General features: G+C 41.3%; 1 long non-coding RNA gene across 1 annotated transcript in view; it reads left to right on the top strand.

The window, feature by feature from the left end:
- Positions 1-17,191, top strand: part of LOC104913375 (uncharacterized) — a 38,479-nt gene that overhangs the window by 17,342 nt on the left and 3,946 nt on the right. Inside the window, exons 2-4 of the long non-coding RNA XR_004161490.2 lie at positions 4,385-14,230; positions 15,123-15,157; positions 16,469-16,606. This is a non-coding gene — a long non-coding RNA (uncharacterized LOC104913375). The remainder of the gene's footprint in view (positions 1-4,384; positions 14,231-15,122; positions 15,158-16,468; positions 16,607-17,191) is intronic.

Raw genomic sequence — 17,191 nt, 5'->3', positions numbered from 1 at the left:
CAGTATTCTTTTCAAAACCCAGTGTGGTCACAAACGGAGTTAACCTCATGGTGATAGAGTGCCCTGCTGGCATACAGTAGGTGAGCCTGGAAATTTCTGGTGATGCTTTAGTCACTGAAATTTACTGCTCGTGTTCTGTCATGTGAGAGCATGGTTGTCATGAATTTGGAGAAGCAGAGCTCATCACACATTTTAAGAACTGGCCTAGAGATTCCCTTTGTGTTCAGAATTCTCTTTCAAACCATTTCTGAGCAACTGAACTTGAGCTGAGGTTCACTATGAGTGCGTGGGGGCTGCTTTTCTCTTTAAAACAAAAGCATTCAGGAATGGTGGAACTGAAACTTATTTAGAATTCAAACATGCAATAGCGAGAAATGTTTTGCTCTTTGCTTTGCTGTAGTGCACTCCAGCCAGTGAGTAGATTCAAAGGCTGCTTTGTTCAAGACACTGTTTGAACACAGTGCAACCAACCTTAACAGCTTAACACCTGCATAGGCCAGGTTCTTTACCTCCCCTCCAAAGAGCAGAGATTGGAAGTGCTTGACTGTGTTACAGTAAGGTAAATCAGAGCCAAAACCACAGCTCAGATCTTTTAAATCCCAGCCAGGTCCTGCAGCACCCAAGCTGCCTTCCTGCTTCCATTACTGAGGCCCTCAGGCCATACTGCAGCCCAGTGTTTCTCAGGTGGGATGGAGGTTGGCTGCTGGTTGCCGCAGGTGTGCCAGGAAAGTTGTTTCACTTTCATGTAATTTTTGACTGTAAGATCATAAGGGGAAGACATCTCCTCCGGATGCACGTGCAGTCTGGCTGCCATGCTCTGAGTAGCTGACAAAGCGTCTGTCCAAAAAGTCTTCCTCATTCAACAAGAATGTGGTAATAAAGCTTCTGAGGTTGGCAAGACTCCACTGGATTGGTTTGCTCCCAGCCACCCTACCAGCACAGGCAATGAAGGGCAAGCACATCAAGCTGTTGCCCAAGGAGTTTGGTGTCATTTGTATGTGAACTGCAGGCTGGGGTGCTCCATAATGTGTCCTAGAATGGCTTGCTCAGGAGAAGCAGGTCTCAGTCATAACATATAAAGAACCCTTGTTGAATGAGGACTTTGGGATAGGAGCAGTTGGGACTTCAGACTTGATGGTCCCACAAGTTCAGCTTTATTGGGATATCTTGATTATTTTCTACTCACATTTCCTTTTGCAAGCCTCTATCCTCATCCTTTTATTTTCTTTCTTACCTCCTCTACTGCTACTTAAAAGCCCCACCATCTGGGCCTTGGAAAGAGGTCCATTCCAGTGGGTTTAGATGAAGTTATGTTATTCTTGGCTAAAACGAGGTTCCTTTACCCAGTAGAGGGCAGTGCATAAATCTGGAGCCGATGCAGAGCTGCTGGGCAGAGCCCTCGTGGGAAGAAGACCTCCAGAGATTACTTAAGTTTGAAGCACTGCTGCAAAGTCAAATGACTGCAGTCTCTGCTGTCACTTAGCTTAATGAGCACTCACTGCATATTGCAAGGTGAATTAGGCACTGGTAAGTAGAGCCTTCCTTGTGTAACTCAGACCTCCTTTTTGTTTTTCTCCTAATTACAAGGTACCTTTCTTCCATGTTGATGATCTCAGGAGAAAAAAAAAAAGGCAAAGTCTAGGGTGAAAGACAAGGATTGCGTTCTTTCTTAGGTCAGGAATGTAACACTTGTGATCTGAAGAGTCTCATCAGTAAAGCTCCTAAGATTCAGATAAAGAACAAACTCAACTTTTGTTTAAAATAAGAGCCCTGACTCCTATTTCATAAATATTGGCTTGGAAAATGAAACAAAATTCAGAGGAAACCCTAGACCTCTCTGCAGCAGGACAAGGCCTGCTCTCTGGCTGGAAGTGCATGGGGTGCAGGGAAAGGTCTGTCAGGAGGCAGGGAGGGAAAAGCATGGGTCTGAAAGTGGTGTTGAAGGTGGGAGGGCACTGGCTGTTGGGGATAATGCATATGATGTCCACCCCCCCCCCTTTTTTTTTTTACTTTCTTTGGTTGTTGTTGTGTTTTTTTTTTCAGAAAACATACTCTTAGCCATGCTAGCAGCAGTGTAGTGTAGGCAGAGGTTTCTTTATGAAGCGCTAAAAAACTTGAAACAATTAGAAAATCAGCAGGCACTCCCCATTTCAGCTTCATTCCTAATTTTTGTAGAAGCTGGCAGTAATTCCTAGGTGAAACTGAATTAACTGGCAGGCCAGCATGTCTCTGGAATAGTGTTTTGTTTAGAGTTTGGTATATCAAACGGGTGATCAGTGTGGGAATTAATACATGAATGTGTAAACAGCTAATTTTGTTATTTTTATGAAGACAATTGTCAATGAGCAATTAATTTTTTTTTTTTTCCACGCCAAATAAGTTGTTGTTTTCTGGCAAGAGTGATTCAAGTGAATAGGGTTGCATATATTGCTATTAGCATTTTGGGGTTAGAGCCTCAGTTCCTCCCTTGTGCTTCTTTTGGAAATGGTGTCTTTTACATGAAGCAGATTGTCCACATTGTCTAAACTGCCCAAACCAGCAACATGATTTATAGAAAAGGGGAACTGAAGCACCAAGAGGTTCAGTGATTTGCTTAAAGTCAGAGAATGAGACAATCTGCAGAAGGGCTAGGAATGGAACATAATTCAGGTCTTCAGAGCCCTGTACTAGAAACTTAACCACAATACCGTCCTTCCTGTTTTAGTGGGTTTTGTTTTCTTCTTCAGAATCTGAATTTTCATTTAAATGAAACCCTTGAAATCGGAATTCTTTGATTCTGCAAGTAAATTAGACGCCACATTGCTTCTGAGTCTGCTTTCAGATATACTGAAACCTGCAGCACTGAAAGAAGTGTGAATCTCCATCACCCACTTTAGCTAGGCATTAAGGTCAGACCTTGACATGTCTAAATGGGACATGCCCAAAAAATCTGACTGCTGTGACTAGACACTTCCTTATGCATCTCCATTTTCATGCTGTCCATATTATCACTTTAAAAGTTTAGAAGTAGAAGAGTGAGCCTGCTGAGTACAACTTATCCTCTTAGTCTTTTAGGCATTTACCTGTAGGCAAGTGGCTATAAAGATGACTCGCTTTATTCTGATATTAATGACTAAGCTATGTATCATTGAAGAATGATGTGTATATTTGTTTCTCCATGGCAGCATACATAAGTTATTGTTCCAAGAACAAGGTGTAGTTTGAGATGTCCTCAGCTGGTTTTCAAGCCGTGACAAGCATCATGCCTATGCCCAGACAAGGGGTAGCCATGGGTACAGAACCAGCCCTTCTGTCTGGGCTGGAATTCATGCTGTTCTGCAGATAATGTACAATTCAGATCCCACCCAGCTAGGATGGATGCTAGAAATTTGTATTTTTGTCTTCTGAAAAGGATTCCTGTGAGTATTAGTCATGAGGATGTGCACATGTCTACTGGCTAAGATGAAAGCAGTGTTTGGGGAAAGTTAAGCTAATTAATCTTAACAGTGTACGAATACTGAGTAAGAGCTGCGCCTCTCCTCTCATGAGTTTCCCTGAGCATTCCAGACAAATTCTCTGAAATGCATCTCTGTAAGAGAAATAAACTGTCATAAATCAAGGAAGTACTGAATACTCTGAGGTTGTGAGGGAAGTTTCTTCCTAAGCTGGCTACTTTGGAATTGTTTATTTTAAATGTAGTTAGTTCCTTCTTCTGGAGCAGTTAATGTTGGTTTCCTTGGACCCTGCCTGTTCTTCATTGGAAGTTCCTTTGTTGATATTAAGCACGTCAAATCAAGATCTGTGTTAGTCTTATGAATTCAAAAGCTAAACAGTTAATTGTACAAAAATGTGGTTTGGGTTTTCGACATTTCAGTAGTTTAGACATTCTTCTTGGTAATTATCTGATTTTAAAAAAAGAGAAAAAAAGCTTCAAATTGTTGGTAGAAGTGTTGGGAAGGGGCAGCATGCTTTCTGGTGGGTTTTCATGTGTAGGTCTGTGTGTATGAGCAAACTCCACAGCTGACAGAGGAACTCTAGGTACCTAATAGTTGCAGTGGTGCTAATTGCAGAAGCAGCAGGCTGCCTTTCATTGTGAGAACTGCTGCAATAAAAAAATGAACTGGATATTTCAAAGCAGAACTGTATGATGCTATTTTGGCTTCCAGATACACTTACTGGACTACAGAGGTTTCAGTGCTGGCTGGAGAGATGTGTACCTTGCATATCAGAGCCAGGTGCTAATTTTACTTCATCTGGCAACCACAATTCCCATGTAATCTTTTCCAAAGAAAGTCAGAATAACCGAGCTCCCTTCGCTCCCCTTCCACTGCCTTTATCACTGCCCCAGTTGTTGTTGAAGCCACATTCTCTGTTTCTCCACTTCCCCATTCCTGTGCATTTTCAGATCCCAAGCTCATGAATGAGGAGCTGTAATGGAAAATCAGCCATGGCACTGAACTCTGCTGCAGCTATTTTGGATCTGAGGTAAAAGTTCATATGTGCAGTTGGAGCCCTCCATGTAATACAGGAAGGGGATGATGGGATGAAGAGCTTAGGGGAAAATTTACTTGTGGGTGAGGATGCTGAGGATAGCAAACAAAGCATTCATTTGTAATCCAAAAAGACCTCCAGTGTTTCCTTGTCACCATTTTCACGGTATCATTACCCTCTGCTCTTACAGTTTTCCCTTGTCACACGCATTTTCTGCCACTTTTCTGTTATCAGTGTCTAGTTAGACTGTGTCCTGCATGGTTTATATGATTACAAATTTGCTATGGCAGATGAACATTGATGCCCTTTCTGGTGCTCTCATGATTCCATCTATTCAAACCATATACAAATGATGAACTTCTGCTAAAGTAATTCAAAGGTTGCAGCATCAGTGCCTGATGCGTGTCATTCATAGACATAACAAACGTGAGAAGATTTTTATGGTTGGGCTGATATGGAGCAAATGACTTAAATGTTCCCTCACCTTTGAGTTTAACAGAAACAGAATAAAATTCACTGTTAGTATGGTCAAATGGATCCAAACCTCAGCTTTATTTTCTTGAATATAGAGAGATTCAACAATCCAAATTATAAGGAAAAAAGTGGGCTGGTTCTGAAAGTAAACAAATACAGATGGAGTGTTGTTACAGGATCCAGAAGTAGCACATAGGAAGCTGAAAGGTCAGAAGGTGGTGGCACTGTACATCAGATTCTTGCAGCTTCTCATCTGGATCCAGGTGGGCAGTTCTATTTCTTTCACAATGCACTGAGACATTTTCAGATGACTTGGTTGAATTTTTAACTCTTAAAAGCATCGAGCCTCGATGTGAATAAATCACCATTAATACTCAGCCTTGAAAAAATGACTTTTGTGGCCTTTCCTACTGCATGATATGTTGGCCTCCATATTCCTACTGTGATTGCTATTTTAATCAACTGATCTTTTTACAATGCCATTCTAATCTCAAAATCATTAACCACTCAATCTCATATGATGATGAAATATTAAGGATCCAGGATTCTGTAGTATGTAAGTGCTCACATATACAGTAAATAAGAACTAGTGAACATGCATTTTGTTCTACCACACAGATAGATCCTGCATTGTTTCATGATTGTCTTATGGTCTTGGATAGTTACATGACTTATGTCTGCAAAAATTTGGATAAGAAATAGGTAAAATGACTTTTATTTTTTCAATTTTCAATATATTCACTGAGAAATGAGCCAAATTTTTGTTCTTCTCCTTTTTCCTGGAAAAAGGGTAGATCCTGATAGTTGGCTTAACAATCTACTTCAGAACCAGAGTATTAATTCCACATTTGCCAAGAAAACAAACACAAAGCCACCACCATAACTACTCATGTGAAAAAAGAATAGGATTTTTTTTTATCCAGACATCCTCCTTCCCCAGACTGACTGACTGCAAACCTTGGCCAGTTTTACTTGTGGACTCAACAAGATTAGCTCCATCATATTCCATCTCCAGCAGAATTTCTAGGAATTTCTTGAGAGTCAGCTGGCAATCTCTGATATAAAAGTCCTTTAAATGTAGAACTTTTGGCATCTGTAATTAAGGTTGTAAATCAAAAATTCCATCCAAACATATTAGTGAAGCATTCTCTAACTTTAGAAAGATCTATGCTAGTTAGATACAGCCCTCTTCTCAAATGCTCATGGATTAAGAAGAAATACTATGTTATGTAAAATTAGTGTAACATAGCATTCAGGCCTCTCAGTAAGTTAGGCAACTGAGAATATGAAAGTAGGAAGAGTGCCCAGCTTGGAGGGCTCCTCTAGGAGCTCTGTAGTCATCTCACTCAATTGCTATTGTTGGGAGGGGTGACGTCCATGGTGACTTGCTTGCAAGGGCAGGTTTGACCTCTGACTCTGTGAGAAGTCCTGTTACCAGCTGTCTTACACTGGATAGCATTTCTTTGCTGTATTTTAATTGTAAATTTATTTCAGTTCATAACAATGTCAAAATACTGCCAAATTTTCTTACAGTGAGTCTAGGGAAAGCATTAGGCTTAACCATACAAATCAAATTGAGTTTGCCAAGGTGACCTTCAGAAACTTATAAACCATGCCAGTAGTAACGCGTGATGACCTCAACAAGTCTTTCTAAGACAACCTTACTTACAGAAAAAAACTTTTGGTAAGGTGGCTGGGGATATTCTTGTATGCAGACAGTTTAGATTTTTCCCTGTATTTAGTTCTTTGCTCCAGCTGTCCTGTTCTTACCCTGTCTCATACCTTGACTCAGAGCATGGCCTGAGTAACCTCTCAGTTTCTGCAGTGGTGCCAAAAATATTGTACATGACTTTCTGGCTTTAATTCCATACAGAATGATCCATGTATCCCTGATATAATTCTTCTAGTGTCAAGTAATGGGGCTATTTCCATTGAGAATTGCTATAGGCAAACAGATGCAATTAAGCACCTAGTACAATAATACCAAGAAATCCCAATAAACTGATGAATGTGAATTTAAATCTTGTGCTCTTTCTAATGATTTCCCATATAAATAGGTTAACATCTTCTCTCCCTATGTCTATGGGGAAAGGTTAAAATACTAACAGGGAATATGGATTTTCCAGTCAGTCAAGGAGAGCTCTTTCTAATGCTCATACAATGCCATGACTTCACATAGCAGAGGTGGAGCACTTACAGGTAATATCCTGCACATTCTTATGGTATTTCTTGGCATCAGAGGCCTGCCAGAGACCCAGAATTTCAGGATACATTAAAAACATTCCAGTATCCTCCCCAGTCCATATAAAGTCCTTGCTTTGGTCGGGAGGAAATATTTCATGACATTAGATTTCTTTGCTAAAGGCTTGTCAGGAGCTTCATCAAAGCACTTCAGAAAATGTCTAGTTAAAATAGTACATAAACTGAGTAACAACAGCAGAGGGTCTGTGATCCTAGGATGTTTCTCAGGAATATTGTTCTTCATCCAAAAAGATACAGGATTTTGTTCTGTAGTTTGTTCTGGTTTCTTAGAAGGGATGGGATGCAAGTGCTTTGGGACCATCTCCTGGTCAAACATTGTGTCTTCATGTCAGGCTTGACCTCAGCATCCGAAGTGCTGCGAGTAGCATTGTGACGAGGATCACCAAGCAGATGTTCTTAGCAAAATGGAAAAGTAGACTTACATCCAGACCAGAGCAGTGTGCTCCAGACCACTTCAAAGCTAAAAATAGCTTATTTTTGAAGAGATGAAAAACACAGATATTTGAAGCTCACTTCTAAATACCAATTTTGAATTAGCTGAAAGGATACCACGCAGCTCCCTCCAGTTTCCTGCCTTCATCCTGACTTTTCTCACGTATTTTCCCCTTATTTTGTGAGTTAAACTGTCCTGTTTCACTTCCCATAGCCATCAATTGCTGCCAAGGAAGGGTCGCAGGTGTCAGGGCTGGAAAAAGCATCTCAACTGGTTCAAGCTTCTTGCTTCCTCACGGACCACACTGACAGTCACTCAACTCCTGACAAGTCTGCAATAAATAGCACTGTAGTATTCCAGCAGTGTGCTGGAATAGCATTCTGCAGTTTTTCTTCTCTGTTTCTGTATGAAACTCAGTAAAAATATTAATCCAGTACACACACGCAGAAGAATGCATTTACTTTCAGTGGCTGCATTTACCATCAAAGTTGATAGTGCTTCCTGAAATTGGTTTCTGATCCCCCTGAAAGACTGCGGGTTTTTCTTTCTTTCTTTCTTTTTTTTTTTTTTTCCGTAAAGGTTAACTTCAGGGAAACTGAACAACATATATGAAACTCTAAAATATCAACTTGAAGATAAATTGTGGTACCAAGAGTGTAACTCATGTGAACTGCCTCCAGTTCCCTCAATTCCCGTGAATTCCCAGTTTCCACTAGCGGGTGGCAGGCAGGTCAGAGTGTGGTTACTTTCTGCTAAGCTTGTGCCAACATGTGGTTTTGGTCATGACAGACAGGTAGGAGGGGAACGATTTGGAGGGAGTGGAAATACAAATACTGTCTTCACACCAAGGAGGTACACCCATTGGTTTTCACAGCACGGCATTCATTCAGTTTAGTCAGACCATAATGAATCGCCTGCGTGTGACAGACCTGCTGCCTAAAATACCAAGAATGGTACAGCCTGCACATTTCTGGCCAGCAGGTTGTCTCCTGTGATTCATTCAGCATCCTTTCTCTGCTCTGCGTATGATGATCTCTTGAGCGTGTAGTTGAAGGCAGGGCTAGAGCTGATTCTGTTTCTAAAACGTCAGCTACAAGCAGCGTGTGGTGCAGCATAAGAAGTACTTAAGTGCCCAAATTTGCCAACATAGATTGCTAAGGCAATCGCTGCTTTGTAGCAGAGACCCACACAATGCTGGAAGGAACTGACTGCTTCTGCTGGCCATTAGGAACAGCCCAACGAGGCTTCCCTCTCACTTCACTCTCCTTAACTTTGCAGCACTAAAAGTGGGAGCTGGCAGCTCCCCAGCAGTCCTGTGGCTGGTTTTAATTTGCATTAACTTTTCTGTAGACTGGGTCCAGCTGAAGTATTTTCTTGTCTGTATACATGCTCCTGGCCCCATTTTCCAGGACTTTGGCTTGTGCAAAAGCAGCAGGTTTGGGAATGTCACTCGGAGGGTTTGGGCTGTAGAGCTGTCATGGACTGAGAGTGCTCTGCCAGGGAGCCCTCTGTGAACGTAAGCAGGTCCCCCACACCTGCACAAACACCCCACCACTGTTCCCAAGGGTAATTAGTGTTCTCTTAATTAGCAGTTTGTACTTCTGCACAGCACACACTATGACCTGCCTCCTGTCCTGCACCCAGGTGCAAAGGCTCTGCTGATGGATGCTACGTGCTTACAAAATCTAAAACTGAAAAATTGGGCAATATCAGATTTACATTTGTACATGCAACCTGAAATCTGCCCACTCACATATCTGTGTGCTGAGTGACATAGGGGTGCTAGTGAAATGTGTGATCTAAACTCTTTCGCAAAACTAGGACAAAGGTTGCAGGAAAAGACAAGGAAGGCCTCTTGCAGCCTTCAAGTGCTAGAATTTGCAATTACTATCTTATTAACATAGCTTTCTATAGATAAGACTATGCTTTACAAAGAAGAAAGGTATAAAAAGAAGCTTTGCTAGAGTTGCAGCGTGTTTTTTTGATACAAGCTTCTTATTGTTTCATTACTTTAATTGCCAGAGGACAGTTTGCTCTATGCTAGGGCAGGACTCTGTCTCCATGTGCTTGATGTGCTACTGTAGGTGCCTATGCTGGTACAGTATATCCTATGAAAACATGACAGAGTTCAGCAATGAAAAACATGCGTGCATGACGGCTATGACTTAAAGACATCAGAGCCGATGGAGAAAAGTTACTTTGTACTGAGGGTAAAAGGATAGAAGGGGAAGTACTTCTTCCATCTGAAGTTAATATGTGGAAACCTCACCAAAATCCAACACTGAACACATGTGGCCTTTTGGAAAGTGTTTCTGTGCAAATGCGTCCCCAACATCCAGAGTGATAAAAATCATGTACTGAGCTGAGTCGAATGGCGTAGCTGAAGTGGAGCTGTAAATACAGTGGTAGGCGGTTTCCTGCCAAAACTCCCCTGCATGTCCAAGAACCCACTGTGACTCAGCCATTGCAGTCACTGGGAACTCAGCACAGACACCCTTTCTAGCTGGGTATTTCTACTTCTCTTTTTGCACCATGTCAAGAGGGGCTCTATTCATCCATGGAGGAGAAAAACCTGACAGTATGGCCCAGTATTTTTGTTCTCTTAAAGTAACGATCTTATTGTAGAAAAGCAAGACTGCTGGAACTTCTTGTGAAACTGGCAGTCACCCATGCCTGTCTGCTTGGATTCTTGTTAGATCTTCATGTGAAAGTTCTTAGGATTTCCATTAAGAGTTTAAATGGTTCTTACGTGCATCTCTTGGTGGCCTGAAAGTGAAGTTTTTATTGCTTTCCTTTTATGTACAAGAAGACTGAAGAATGACTTTTTTGTTTTAAAGTGTGAATATGCTGAATTGGAGGGAGGTGATTAAGTACTTGGTTATAATGCATTTTCTAATGTCCATACTGTTCCTTCAAAGAGTTAGCATCTTCAGAAAGATGATCCAAGCTGGAAGAAGCCACACCCTTGGCAAAATAACAGCAAGAGCAATGCTGAGTAGTTTCTAGGTCAGCAGCATCTAGGGTCTCACCTGCCCATGAATATTTGAAGCTGTCAAATGTCATCCCCTTATTCCTCTGGATTCATAGCTTTGATATGTCTCTGTCATTTAAGATAACACTTCCTTTAGTCCGTTTTGAACCCGTGCAGATGGTTGCCTCTGTATGCAAAAAGTTCTGTACCCACCAAGCTTTACACTTAGCATTGGCAATTAATAAAGCAAATCTGAGAGATTTGCAGTTCCCATCAGCTAAGCTAGATTGGGCTATTCTGTTTTCCCTTCCTTTTCCCATGCAGTATTTATTCTGTTGCTTCATTTTTTCTTCTCTCATTTCTAGCCTGTCTCATCTCCTCCAGCTCACATTCTTATTCCTAATTCTCCTTTTGTTTTTTTCTTTTTTCTTTTTTTTTTTTCATCCTGTGTTAATCTCAGCTAATTCTGTATTGGCTTCCACAATTCTACTGGGACTCTGTCCCCATCTGACCTTTCTCTTGCATGAACAAATTCCAGTGTCCCAGATTTAAAAATTTACTCCACTCTGCTTTTCTCTGCCTTCCAGCCTGCTGTTTATTAATTGCTTCCTGAATTTTCTGCTTGATACCCTTTTACTCTTTAACACTTCTTTTACTTTCAACATGCTCTCCGTCTTTTACTTTCTTTCTCTGTCTCCATTAACGTATACTTCAGACAGTTTTGGTTTTTGTTCTGAGAATCATCTACCTTCTCCAGTTTTCCACTTAGCATCTGAAGCATATCTATGGTTCCGTTACTGAACTTCCTTTCTGGGAAGTGCAGGCTCCTTGTGCTTTGACTCAGGTCATTAACATCTAAGTGGATTCATTTTTTTCTTGCAAATCGGGGGTTGGACTCGATGATCTCTGGAGGTCCCTTCCAACCCCTATGATTCTGTGATCCTGTGATTCCCAAAACAACCCACTTTTATCCTCTTTTCCTCAGTCCCCTCCAGTAGGGCACACAACAGTGCTATGCAGTTCATTCTGTTTGATGAAAGCCACTACAGAGTTGCTGCTCCTCAGACAAGAAATCTTTTGCTGCTCTCACAGCTGTGACTTGTGGAGGGTTTGGTATGTTTTGAAATGCTCCAAACTCAAAAGCAAGAGTCAGGGTTTTCACCTAGAGTCCCTGAGGAGGAGATACCCAAGCTGGCACCAGGAAGGGGCAGAGGGCAGAGGTGAGGGATGCAGCGGTTGGCAAAGGGCAGTGAGAAGGGAGGCAGCACTGGGAGTGCCTGGCTCCTGGTTGGGGGCCTGAGGGCAAACACTGCCAGAGCCCTTGTAGTTCAGCACTTTCTTCTATCAGGAATACAGTGATATAGACTGTGAGCACAGTACATCCACTTCCACGCAGAAATTCTAATTTCTGAATCTTATTTCACCGAGTGACTCGAATTCTACTTCTCCTCTTCCCCCACACACTCCTTTTTTAAGTATATTAGCACTTAAGGAAAATTTCTGGGCCACGTGGGTAGCAGTCCCAGTACCCCACAAACACAGAGCGGCTGCCGAGATCCTGCTTTCTGAGAAGAGCTTACCAGAATGACCGGAGTTGGGTGAGTAGGCAGAGCCTGGGCTGCTGCACAGTGCTGCACCCACCTGCATTCCTGCGAGGCGCAATGACTGCTGCTGTGCTGGGACGGCCCGTGCTCATGTCGGTGAGGGAGAGCATTGCACCCTATCAGCCGCGGTGAGTCATCTGCACCTTCTGCTACCTCTGGGGTGCATTTTACTTAAGGTTACTTTAGGGCAACATCACTGTCAATGTTTCCTTTACTAGAATCTGGAGCCACAGAGATGAAAATAATTACCTCTGCCAGAGTCATTAAAACTGCCAGCTAGTTCCCCATAGAGATAAAAGAATCAGATTTTGAGCGGCACTCAGCAGTGCCATTCAAGTGCTCACTCTCTTCATAAGAAATAATGAAGTTAGTGAAATTCCCAAGTATTCAAGCACATGCACCTGCCTGCACTTTTTTTCTGAGTGAATGGAAACAGAGCAAAGAAACAGGTTTGGGGCCAATTAACCATGAAATAAAAGGAATTCTGCCAGAAGACTAGCCAGCCCATTTTTAATTTGTGGCGTTCTTTTGTCTTAACGCTGTGTGCAACTTGACATTAAGCTTTAACTTGGAATGGGCTTCTTTACACCATGACTCTGAATTACATGCACTCTTTTGGACTCACCATATTGTGAGGTTGCCAGTTTAAAATTCCATGTGGCCTAAAATAATTCAGTAACAGTGTCTGAACCCTGGATGACATGTCATGCCTTTCAATTCACAGCTCTGTGATGGCTTGGAAAACTTTCCATCTTGAGCTTCCCTTAACATCTTCCTCTGTTTTTCTCTTGTACATATGATGAAGTAGTTTGCAGGGACAGATTTAATAGGAACTTGAACTCAGATTTTCAAAGAAATTAGGAGAAAAACCTTTTTTTCTTGTGCACTGTGCCTGTCAGCTATAACTGAGAGGGCTTTCTGGTGAAATAGGAAAGCCACAATGAAAAGAAAGGGAAACAAAGTTAACCAGAAAGACACTCAGTTTGTATTCCGTCTGTTTATATTTGTGTCTCTTGTTCACAGGAAGTTCTGCTTTTATCTTTAATACTATGCAAGTTCCTATAAAAGTCAGTTTAGTTACAATATCACTCAGTTTCCAAAGAAATCACTTGGATTTGTATTCAAAAAAAACTTGCTGGCAAGCCCCCTCTGCTGGATGGAACCATCATGTTTTCATCCCTGCATGCTGAAGACATCCAGTAAAAGCATTACAGTTCATTATTGACAAAATAGGTACAGGCTGAGTTCAGAAGAACATTACTGCCTTTCTATTACCTATTATTATCCCATGGGTTGAGATTCAAATAAGAGTTGGGGTGGTCACTGCAAATATGTTCAGGTCCCTACATCTGAGTGAGTATTCAGTCAATCTGGCATCCCGCTATTTTATCATCTAAATTCTTCTCAACTGTGTCCACTTTCTTCACTCCCATTGTTTCTCTTATGTATTATTTACATCTTTTGCCAATGATCTCATTGGATGCAATCAGAATGTACTTACATAATATGCCAGTACAGGAAATAAAAAAATATGAATCCCAGAAGTAGATATGCTTTTCCAGGGCCATTCAAACTTTGAAGACCTGCTTTGCTTGTCTCTAAGCGTGACAAAGGAAGTTCACTAGGTGAAAAACAATACTAACTGCTGTTTGAACCACGCTTTTTGTTTGTGTATGACAAAGCCTTTTGCAGGGGCCATCCTTTTAATTACAGATTGGGAAGCAGGCCTGGCAAGGGAAGACAATCTAGTCACTAAATTAGAACTAAAAAGACATGGTTTTAAGCCCTGTTCTAAAACAGACTGTCTGGTGACCTTATTTTAATTAATTAGGCTAAAAGCCAGAAAAGAGATTTGCCACAACACTGAGCATAGAATTGTGAAGCTCCTGAGATAAGGCGTTGGACCAGTTTTGTGGACCTCTGCAGTGTACATGGAGAGCTGAGTTTCTCTGAAAGCAGATCCAAAGTAGCCAGCATGCCATGCTAACAGCCAGTAAGGAATTATTGCCTACAGAGGTAAGTCTGAAACATTTATCCCTCTTGAGCTCACACACATTAATCAAAGGTTTAGAGAGTTCTGTTTTTCAAAATCAGGTCTTCTAAGAATGGCAGTCTAAAAAATCAAGCAAGCTGAGCGAATGTTGCTGGGGCAGGTGATCAGTGTATGGAAAACTGGGATTTCTGCCCCACTTAGCATGATGACAGTCAAACTTTGAGTCCTCCCCTTTCTGGAAGGTGTCCTAACTGCTAAGCAGAGTTCTCTTCTCAATGAAAGGAAAGGAGGAATATTTGTTAGCCAACGGAGACTCAGAGCCTAACAGCTTGAGCACTCACTTATGAATGGGAAATACTGAATTTCTGGTGTCTCCTCTGAGTCCTGTTAAATACTGTTCTTTAAGCAGTTATTAGACAAAGTACATAAGTGGTATTTGAAGTTGAGCCAGGACTCAGTGCCTCATCTCTCTCAAATCAATGCCTAAACCTGCAGGCTTAAAGGACAGTCCCATTCTTTCTGTCTGTAGCTCAGTGGCTCTAGAATGCCTTTTTGTGCACTAAAGTGAATTCACAAGACCATAGAGTGCTTACTTCTATCAGCTTGTGGCAAGGTCATCTCTTCAAAATGAGCTTGACAAGTATGTGCTTGAGTCCCTTGGTGCCAGGAAGGGATCTAAGCCTGAATTCTCGAGTGATCTCACTGGTCAACTACTGGATAAAACTGGTGGATTTAAAAGATGATTGAAAGAAAATGTTTCTAATGAATACACTGAAGGGATGAGATTTTTTTTCAGTTTGCAAAAATAGTGACAGTGGTCCTATAAAGATCAAATTGTAATAAAGAATTGTAGATAAAGAAAAACATAATGCATTTGTGTCTTATGTTAATACTTTGTATGTAATTGTATTTCAGATGAAAATGTGAGCTAAAGTTTCCTGGAATATACTGTAAGTACAACTTGTATCCTAGCGAGTTTAAGTGAGTAGTCGTGAGTATTCGTATTAAGTGAGTTAGCTACAGTAGCCAATAAATGCTAAAACTAACAACAGGTTTGGCCCAGAAAGAAGTTCTGGGGAAGTTAAAAAACCGAACTTGTGCTTAGAACTTGCATCTAACTCTGCACAGGACCAAAGCTGCTGCTGAAGTAGAACTAGTCCTAGTTATGTGTTTGCGATGTTTTGTGAGTGCAGTATTTCCTGTCTGCTGAAATATGCAGCTGCATTGCCTCCCAGGTTTTAAGTCATATGTTTCTTGATAACTGCAGCAGAGTGAAAAAGATAGTTTTATTGTAGGGTCCATGAGCAATGAAGGAAGAAAAGAAAGAAAGAAAAAAAAGAAGCAGAGCATAATCAGAGACTGCTCTATAGTGGGGAGCGGGGAAGCTCTCCTTCCTCCTGAGGCATTTGGCCAAGCTTAGACAAAGTTCAGAGCTTTTGTGGTTTGCAATTGCGTTATAGATGTCTCATCTCACCTTCACAGGAACCTTATATTTCCATGATCACAGCTAACCTGCTTCCACAGAGCCAAACTGCATCAATTCAAGCTGTAGCACTTGGTAAAATCTGGGAAGTGGAGGCAGCAGCTCCCTTCCACCAGAACAGGATGGCCAACCAGGGCTTGCCTACATGGAACCTGCCCCTTCCCTTTCTCACCTTCTGAAATGCACAGTCTGCCTACTTAGAGCTGCCACAAGAAGATAGGACATTTGAGCTATTAAAATGAGGTGCTGTATATTTAGACACTTGAAGATAGTATAACTGTGAATAAAACACAGCAAAGGAAAGCCACGATGGAAACTCATTGTTCAGTACATGCTTGGATGAGAGATGGCTACTGGAAAAAATTAAAGCATTTCTCCTAAAGCATCTGTTGTTTTACACTAATGAAACAACAAAGCAATAATAAATCCTCTCTTACTCATGTACCAGGAATTTCATGTAGCTTAATGCATGATTACAGATCAGAGATTTCAATTTCAAGATAATGTAAATTGCAACTTGCAAAACATGCAAATTCCTTTGAATTCAAGAACAGAAACTTAAGCGTTCCCCTCACTGTAAGAACAACACAGTCTCTCCTGACTTTGCAAGTCTTTACAATTATTAGTGAGTAACACTCCACAGCTGTGTGATAAAGATTACAGAAGCACTGGTGTAGCTATAGTTTTAGGGTGGAAAATGCAGCCTTTAGACAGAAATTATCTGTTTTACACATTAATTTTGCAGGGTGAATTTAAAAGATGCTCTAATTACTTTCAGTTCCATTTCCTTTGGTTGGAATTTGTTTTCTCCAGCTGATGTGTCCAGCAAGAATGCAGGATGGTACAATTACATTTATAAGAAACAGAAGAGAAAGCAGCTTCAAGCAAAAAGGGCATTGAGTGAACACTGCCACCTGTGAGTAAAATGTGCCACTATTTAAATGCTCACTCCTGAGTATGAACTTTAGGCTTTCTTAATAAGGACTTTTCTTCCTTATTCTTATTCTTGATTCTGCAAGTTCTTAAAACCAAGGAAGGCTGAGCCAGCCAATGTTTTTTATGACCTCTATATACATTATATATGTTGAATCTAACCCATACACAAATACTTAATTTTACCAGGAAAGGTGGAACTGGGAAGTGATTGGGGCCAGCCTGCTTGCATTTTAAAAAGTCTGCCCTGAAATATAAATTCCTTTAATCAGCATGGTTAACTTTAGTTAACAAAATGGTTTTCCCCATAGTTAATAATGGAGGGGGGAAAAAAAAAAAAAGAGGGTCTGGAGAATACTTTTGGCACCCAAAGGAGATGTTCACCCAATTACTTGACATACAGAAGTGAGTATAAAAGGGACTGCATCAATTAACAGAGTGTGAAAGCTCTACTGACTGCACTTCAGCCTCCTTACTCCCACTGGTGACTGCTGGGTCCTCATGGTCTGAAGTGGATCAAAACCCCTGAATTCCCAGCAAAGGGAGAGTCAGAGGCACCAGAACGCAA

The sequence above is a fragment of the Meleagris gallopavo genome, chromosome 16 (assembly GCF_905368555.1).
Source record: "Meleagris gallopavo chromosome 16, MGAL_WU_HG_1.1, whole genome shotgun sequence".
In the NCBI taxonomy this organism is placed as follows: Eukaryota; Metazoa; Chordata; class Aves; order Galliformes; family Phasianidae; genus Meleagris; species Meleagris gallopavo.
The sequence above is the reverse complement of the archived record's forward strand: the minus strand, read 5'-3'. Positions and strand labels throughout refer to the sequence as shown.